The sequence below is a fragment of the Chrysochloris asiatica genome, unplaced genomic scaffold (assembly GCF_000296735.1).
Source record: "Chrysochloris asiatica unplaced genomic scaffold, ChrAsi1.0 scaffold00061, whole genome shotgun sequence".
Taxonomy (NCBI): domain Eukaryota; kingdom Metazoa; phylum Chordata; class Mammalia; order Afrosoricida; family Chrysochloridae; genus Chrysochloris; species Chrysochloris asiatica.
The window spans coordinates 17,012,237-17,020,978 of NW_006408579.1; the positions used below are offsets into that span (position 1 = coordinate 17,012,237).

An 8,742-nucleotide genomic window follows, 5' to 3' on the forward strand; every position below is an offset into this window, starting at 1 on the left:
ACAAACAAATCTCTCTTGGAGGAAGTACAGCCAGTATGCTCTTTTGAAGCCAGGATGCGAGTCTTCGTCTCTCATTCTTCCAATATGTTATCAAGAGGGATCAGTCCCTGGAGGGATCATTATGCTTGGAAAAGTAGAGAGGGTCAACAAAAAAGAGGAAGAGTCTCTATGGGATGGTTTGACACAGTGGCAGCAGCAATGAACTTAAGCTTAACAACAGTTGTGAGAATGGTGCACTGTTTTGTTCTGTTGTGCATAAGGTCACTATGAGTCCAAAATGACTGAACAGCGCATAATAGCGTCAATAAGAAGCCTTCTTCTAGGCTTTGAGACTTCCAGTGATGTTCTTGTTCACTAAACAAGCCACATTGTTTTAAAATATATCTTGTTTTGAATGAACTGGAGACTAACTTCTATGGGGAAAGAGTATGACAAAAATTCAATGTGACTTTACTAAAAATATCATATATGAACATTATAAATGTAAATATAGTTGGCATTGACATTGAACTTGGAACAGAGGAAGTAGAAAGCATAGTCTCAGGATTCAAATTATAGTTGATCATGCCAATGATTGAAGACCCTTTTAGAAAAGATACCATTCCTCTCTTCTTGCCTCCACATTTCATTTTAGGGATCCTGACCCTTTTATATTTTTAGACATAGCTCTCCTTCATGTCCTGCAAGCTGGAAAAATGGATATGTGACTACCATTCTAGATGATAACAGGAAGACTATCTGGATTTGAAAATGGAATTTAGAAATTCTAGGAAAAGAAATGTAGAAACTGGTCTTATAAAAGTATAGATTCAGACGTAGAATATTCGTTCTTGTACAGAAAAAAATAAAGAAAAGTTATTTATACATAGAAAAATTAAATGTATTTGAACATAAATGGCTGCTAATTGAAAGGTTGGAGGTTTGGGTCCACCCAGAGGTACTTTGGTGATCTATGGTTAAATTGATCAATTCTGTTGCTTAATTTTGTTTGACATTCAGAAGATCTCTCAGTGGAGCCCTACTATAGTCACTGCACCAAAAAAGAAATGTTTTCTTTCTTTTTTTTTTTGATACTGAAGGATCAAAAAAAGCTAGTGATACTGAAGGAATAAGTCCAAGGTGCATTAAAGGCATTGACTTCAATGAATAAGGCTCTGGGAATTGATGGACTACAAACTGAAATCTTCCAACCAACTTATGTTGCACTAGAGGTACTCACTCATCTATGCCAATAAATTTTGAAGATTGGTACCTGGCCAACTGCTTTGAAGAGATCCATATTTGTGCTCATTCCAAAGAGAGGTGACCCAATGGAATGCAGAAATCATTGGACAGTATAATTAATATCACATGCAAATAAAATTTTGCTAAAGAGAACTCAAAACTGGCTGCAACAGTACATTGGCAGGAATTGCCAGAGGTTTAAGCAGGATTCAGACAAGGATGTGGAATGAAAGATATAAGAGCTGACATCAGATGGAAAAGCAGAGAATACCAGAATACCTGTGCTTTATTGACTACACAAAGGCTTAGATTGTGTGGATCATGACAAGCTATGGACAACATTACAGGAAATGAAAATTTGAGAATACTTAATTGTGCTCATGAAGAACCTATAGACAGACCTAGAGGTAGTTGTTTGAACATAACAAGGGAACATGGAATGGTTTAAAATGAGGAAAGGCATGCAACAGGGTTGTAGTCTTTCAATCTGTATGTTGAGCAAGTAATCCAAGAATCTGGATTATATGAAGAAAAGTGTGTCATCAAGGTTGGGGAAAGACTCATTAACAACCAGCAATATGTAGATGATACAACCTCGTTTGCTGAAAGTGAATAGGACTTAAAATACTTACTGATGAAGTTCAAAACCACAGCCTCCAGTAAAGATTGCACCTCAGTGTAAAGAAAACAAAATCTTTACCACTGGACCAATAAATAACATCAAGATAAATGGAGAAAAGGTTGATGGTGTCAAAGACTACATTTTACTCAGATCAGCCATCAACACTTATGGAAGCAGCATTCAAGAAATTAAATGACATATTGCATTAGGCAAATCTGCTGCACAAGACTCTAAAGTATTCAAAAACAAAGATGTTGGCTGTTCCAGCCTGCTGCTTTCTCGCTACCTCTTTGGATTCACCGCTCCCCCAACCCCCAAGACGGAGAGGCGGCCTGGCTGTGGATGGTCAGATAGCCTTCATCACCCGTCGCTAATCCCTGACCCCAATCAGCAAGGAGCAGACAGCGGCAGCAGCAGCAGCAGGCGTGAAGGAATATGGCGAGACGGCTGCCGGCCCTGTGTGGTGGACTGTGGCATGGGGTATACAAAGCTAGGATATGCTGGAAATACAGAGACACAGTTCATCATTCCTTACTGTATCGCTATTAAGGAGCCAGCAAAAGTGGGTAACCAAGCTCAAAGGAGGGTGATGAAAGCCATTGATGACCTAGACTTCTTCATTGGCGATGAAGCAATAGAAAAACGTACCTATCCTACAAAGTGGCCAATCAGCACTGCTATAGTTGAAGATTGGAACTTGATGGAAATGTTTCTGGAGCAAGTGATCTTTAAATACTTAAGGGCAGAGCACGAAGACCATTATTTTCTTTTGAATGAACCTCCACTTAATACTCGAGAAAACAGAGAATATACTGCTGAAATAATGTTTGAGTCATTCAGTGTTCCAGGCTTGTACATTGCTGTACAGGCTGTTCCTGTCTTAGCTGCATCCTGGACCTCTAGACAAGTAGGAGTGCGGACGTTGACTGAGACTGTAATAGACAGTGGGGATGTTGTCACTCCTGTCATTCCTGTGGCAGAAGAATATGTGATTGGCAGCTGTATTAAGCACATTCCAATCACAGGACGGGATATAACGTATTTCATTCAGCAGCTGCTGAGAGACCGAGAAGTAGGAAATCCTCCAGAACAGTCCCTGGAAACGGCTAAGGCAGTAAAGGATCCTTACAGTTATGTCTGCCCAGATTTAGTAAAAGAATTTAACAAGTATGACACAGATGGATCAAAGTGGATTAAACAGTATACTGGAATAAATGCTATCTTAAAGAAAGAATTTTCCATTAATGTTGGTTATGAGAGATTCTTGGAACCAGAAATTTTTTTTCATCCAGAGTTTGCTAATCCAGACTTTACACAGCCTATCTCAGAAGTTGTAGATGAAGTAATTCAGAACTGTCCTATTGATATCAGACGTCCTCTCTACAAGAACATTATCCTTTTTGGAGGCTCAACCATATTCAGGGACTTTGGACTTCACTTGCAAAGAGATTTGAAAAGAACTGTAGATGTCAGGCTGAAATTAAGTGAAGAATTAAGTGGCGGTAGATTGAAGTCAAACCCTATTGACGTACACGTCATGATGTACACACTATATGCAGTGATACACAGTTTGGTCTGGAGGGTCAATGTTGGCTTCCACACCTGAGTTCTACAAGTATGCCACACCAAAAAAGATTATGAAGAAATTGGACCTAGCATTTGTCGTCACAAGCCATTGTTTGGAGTCATGTCTTAAAACTGACTTCACAGTTCCTGGAATTAGGGAGGGGGAAGAGATTGTCTTTCTGATGGCTTGTTTTGTCTGGCTGACTGGTTTTAAGATTTCAAAACTGACTTGAAATAATAAGACCAAACATAATTATACAAGAATATTTTAATAAGTGTATCATCATGCGAATGTAGAGGAAAGCCAAAATGATTGGTTTTCTTTAGATTGAATATTTGAATCTTACGTGTCACAAAAGAAGCGGGTTTTCGTTCTTTCTGTGCCCTAAAATTTTGTATATTATTGAATTATCCCAGATTTGATGAGATTTATCAGTATGTAGATGGCTCTATAATGTTTGAATTGTACACTTCTAAGCATACAGTGCAAGAGCTTTTTTATGTTTCATACTTTTTTATACTTTGAGGAATAAAAGTCAAAGAAAAATGGTAATATTTGAGGGGGAAAAAGTGACCAAGTAAAGAAGAAATTAAGAAAATAATAGCCTAACGAGACTTGGCGTACACACTCATGGGATTCCAGTTATTATGAATTGCTTCTCCCCTTCCACCCTCCAGCCCAGTGGTTTTCTTTGTAAGTGCTTTTGGAACTAAGAAGCTAGTATCTTGGATTAACTGGTGCCTGCTAATGCTTTCTGATTACTCACGTTATGTTTCTGGCTTTAAATGAAAAGTAAAGACAAGACTGTTGTCTGACCAATATTGCAGTTCTGTAGTGTCATTTCTTATTTGAAAAAACAAACCCAATAATTTGACTTGTCAAAATCGGTGTATTTAAAGCCTAAAACAGTGGTTACGAATCGGGCTTTGGACCTTCAGGCCAGCAGTTCAAAACGATCAGCCGCTCTGTGGGAGAAAGATGAGGCGTTCTGCTCCCGTAAAGATTTATAGCCTTGGAAACCCTGTACAGGGTCACTATGGGTCAGAACCAACTCGACGGCACTAAACAACAACAACCATTGTAATAAAGGGACAGATTTCTTTTTACTTGTTTCAAGCTCTTCAATCTCTTTATAAGTTAACAAATACATCTATTTTCCTTAATCCTCTGCAAATAGATCTTTAAAATCACAACAGTTGATTAGCAAGTTGACTTTTTAATGTGCTCTATACAAATAATTGTGAGCTTCTAATATGTTGAGTGCTTTTGTTTTGATAACTGGATCTCCATTTGATATTTTCATTAGTATAACTCATTTGCAGTTTGAAAATTTTTTTTAGTTCCAGTCCTCTGACATATCATGGAAAGTTAATTTTCTTTGCATTTTAATATATCTGAATCATGAAAAAAATTCATCAAAATAAATTAAAACTGAATTAAAAAAAAAAAAAAAAAGCAAAGATGTCAGTTTGAGAACTAAGGTATGCCTAGCCCAAGCCATGGTATTTTCAATAACCTCATATACATATGAAAGTTGGGGAGTGAGCAAGGAAAACCTTAGAAGAACTGAAACTTTTGAGTTATGGTATTGGAAGAGATTATTAAAAGTATCATGGACTTCCAGCAGAACAAACAGATCTGTATTGGGAGAAGTATAATGCTCCTTACAAGCCAGGATGGCCAGATTTCATCTCTCATACTTCAGACATACTGTCAGGAGGGAGCAGCCACTGGAGAAGGACATCATGCTTGGTAAAGTAGAGGGTCAACAAAAAAGAGAGAGAGACCCCCAATGAGATGGATTGGCACAGTGGAGGCAGGAATGGGCTCAAACGTAGCAATGATTGTGAGGTTGGCATAGGACCAGGCAGTGTTTCATTCTATTGTGCATAGTGTTGCTATGAGTTGGTACAGACTAGAAGCCAAATAACAATGACAACAAAGAGTTACACAAAGTAAGCCATCTTATCAGTTGATTCACTGTCTCTTTTAATATTTATACTAAATAAAAACATGAGTTTCTTCATTGACACAATATTACTAACTTAAAGTCAATGAAGGACAGACTTCTTCAGAGATATACCCCATTGGCGTCACATCTCTCCAACAATGGTGATCACCTATATTACCAATTGTATATCAACATCTGTATGCTTATAAAACTAGAAAAAGTTATTTTTCGTTAGACTAGTTAATAAAATTTTTTATAGATTTGAAATTTCTTAGATAGTCAAAAGAGCCCTGTTAGCATAGTGGTTATGAGACGGGCTGCTAATCACATGGTTAGCAGTTAGAAACTACCAGAAGTTCTGCAGGATAAAGATGAGGCTTTCTGTTCCTGTTAAGATTTACAGCCTTGGAAACCCTATGCAGGGTTGCTATGAGTCAGAACCAACTCCATGGCACATCACCACTAAGAGAGTCAAATCAAAAACAAATTCTCTAGTGGCTTCCCTTTCCACTTTTTGTTTAGTTTTTATTATGTAGAGACTCATTTCTAAAATATAAAGGAAACTACAACACCTCTACAAGAAAAAGACAAATAACCCAATTAGAAAATGGGCACAGGACATGAACAGACACTTCACCAAGGAAGAGATCTGAGACAGAGGCGATAAAGTGGAGAGATGGCATGGCTGAGGACTTTAGACCCAGAGAGGGAGAGGGGTTGTGTGCTGATGACCGGGGGTCAGGCTTGCAGGGTATACTTTGGTATATGACGGTATATACCCTTTGGTTGTTGATGCATGGAGGGGATTGTAACCATAACAATGAAATGATATATGATAGGATACATGTAAAGCTAATATTCTCCCATGTAAAATACCACATAATTCACAATAAAATATTAAAAAGAAATCAATAAGAGATATATTTCAAAAAGTGGAAAAAAGTTTTCATTATGAATTGAGTGATAGCTTACATGGGAGAACATCGGTTTTACACTCATCATTTCACTGCAATGATTACTCAATTTTATTTTAAGCCTCTGTTTTTCAAAAGAATTCTGAAACATATGCAAAAAAAAAAAGCATATAAAGATTATTTGTAAAGTTAAAATAGTAATGAGATAATATCTCTGTATCCTCCACCCAGGATTAAGAAGGAGGACATTATCAGTACCTTGGGGGCACCTTAACATTTGTTGTTGTTAAGTGACCTCCAGTCAATTCTAACTCATGAGCAGGGCTCTGTGGGTCAGTACTGACTTGATGGCACTTAATAACAATATGCTCTTTTATAACTCAGAATTGATTAATTTAAAACTCATCCTGCGCTGATCTGAATTCATTAGCATAAGGAAGAAAATCCTATTTCCAGAGGACATTATATGCACATATTTACAACACATACATTTGGGGGGGTTGGGGGAGCACTGCAATCCATAATAAAGATTTTGAGAATCATTCATGTTGATGAGTTCATTAATTTCTTTGCTGATTAATATTCCATTGTATGAATATCCCATAGTCTATCTATCCATTATATTATTGATGAACTTTTGGGTTGCTTCCAGTTTTTACTATTATTGACAATGCTGTGGACATTTTGGATATTTGCCTAGCAGAGGAATTGTTTAGTTCCAACAATGTTTTATTATTTTTTTAAGCTCATATCAAAGGTACTTGCACATAGCAGGCACTGGAGAAATGCTTCAGTATATGAATTTCACTGATTTGATAGTGGATTTAGATATTTTTTTTAACACTTCCTAACAAGTATGCACTGAGGGACAACCATGAAGAACATTTACAGATGGAATGTAAGGTTTGTGCTTAGTAATTGCTTACTTAGATTTTCCCATTCAAGAAGGAACTATACCCTTGCTGAAGAAAACATGGCACAACTATAAAGAGATAACTCATTGCAATTATGTGTGCTCCTTGATAGCCCATAAAGAAAGAACACATTTGCCTAACTAAGTGCTCTTTATTGTTTTGGGGATAAGGGCAGATGGAAACACATATGTTGTTAGGTACCATCAAGTCCGTACCGACTCATAGCGACCTTATTCACAGCAGAATGAAACACTGTCTGATCCTGGGCCAACCTCACTACTGTTGTCATGCTTGAGTCCATCGATGCTGCCATTTGGCCAAGCCATCTCATTGGGGGTCTTTCTGTTTTTCTCTGACCCTCCACCTTACCAAACATGATATCCTTCCCCAGCGACTACTCCCTCCTGACAATATGTCTGAAGTATGAGAGACGAAGTTTGGCCATCTTGGCCTCCAAGGAGCACTCTGGCTGCACTTCTTCCAAAGTAGATCTATTGGTTCTTTTGGCAGCCCATGGCACTTTCAATATTCTCCTCCAACACATAGTAAATCAAATATTTGACCAGTTGATTTTTCTGTCAAGTTCATCTCTATATGGGTGGCAGTCAATTTCCTTTCATTTCCCCTTCTAGCCCTTCTATCACATACCATTCATTACATCTGCATTGCCATTCTGATTTAAAAGTATTTATTAATTATTCATTATTAATGTAATTATTCATTACATTGACAATGCAATCATGGCTGCACAGTGAATTCACACAAAAGGGCTCCATCCTTTGTTACTGAAGAAAGCTTAATAACTTTGTTTAACCTTATGTTAGGATTCTAGTTGCAATATTATTTTTTCTCATACAGACTGAATGATTCATATGCTAAGTAAAGGGCTATGCATTTAGAGCAGAAGGGTAACTATGATAATGTTCCTGCAATCACCTGTAGCCCTATAGAGGTTTGAGTTTGCTCTATATTTCCTCTCTCTGGCAGGAAGTATTAAAAGCTTAAGAACTTTTTGTACTGGAATTAGGCTCTTCTGTGTTCTCATGACATAGGTATTGATTAGGACACAGTTTTCTAGATTCCAGATTTTCTTGTTCTGACGTCAATGTTTATATGATTTCTTTCTAATGCTTACCTGAATTCCTGTCTTCCAAAAGATTTTTTTTTGTTGTTGTTGTTTCTTAATAACCCTTGGAGAATACAATGATTCTGTAGGATAAGCACTGAACTGTAAACCACCAGGTCAGCAGTTTGAGTCTATCAGTTGTTTTTTGGGAGAAAGATGAGGCTTTCTGCTCCTGCAAAGATTTAAACACCTCAGAAACCCTATACAGGGTCTCTATGAGTTGGAGTCAACTCAACAGCACTTAACAACAAAATCCCTTATTCTTTATTGCCTAAATACAAATGATCATTGCAGATGTTATTGATATGGTTTATAGCTTGAGTTGTTAATAGCCAACTCATGCAGGAAACTAAGTACATTTGACCTCACACACTTAGATTAGCAAATTAGCAAGAAGTCCAGTCTTGACACGTATCTCCTCACC

The 8,742-nt window shown here is 37.5% G+C and overlaps 1 pseudogene; it reads left to right on the forward strand.

Moving 5' to 3' along the window:
- Positions 1-2,281: 2,281 nt before the first annotated feature.
- LOC102830982 lies at positions 2,282-3,542 on the forward strand (annotated as a pseudogene).
- The last annotated feature ends 5,200 nt before the right edge of the window (positions 3,543-8,742 follow it).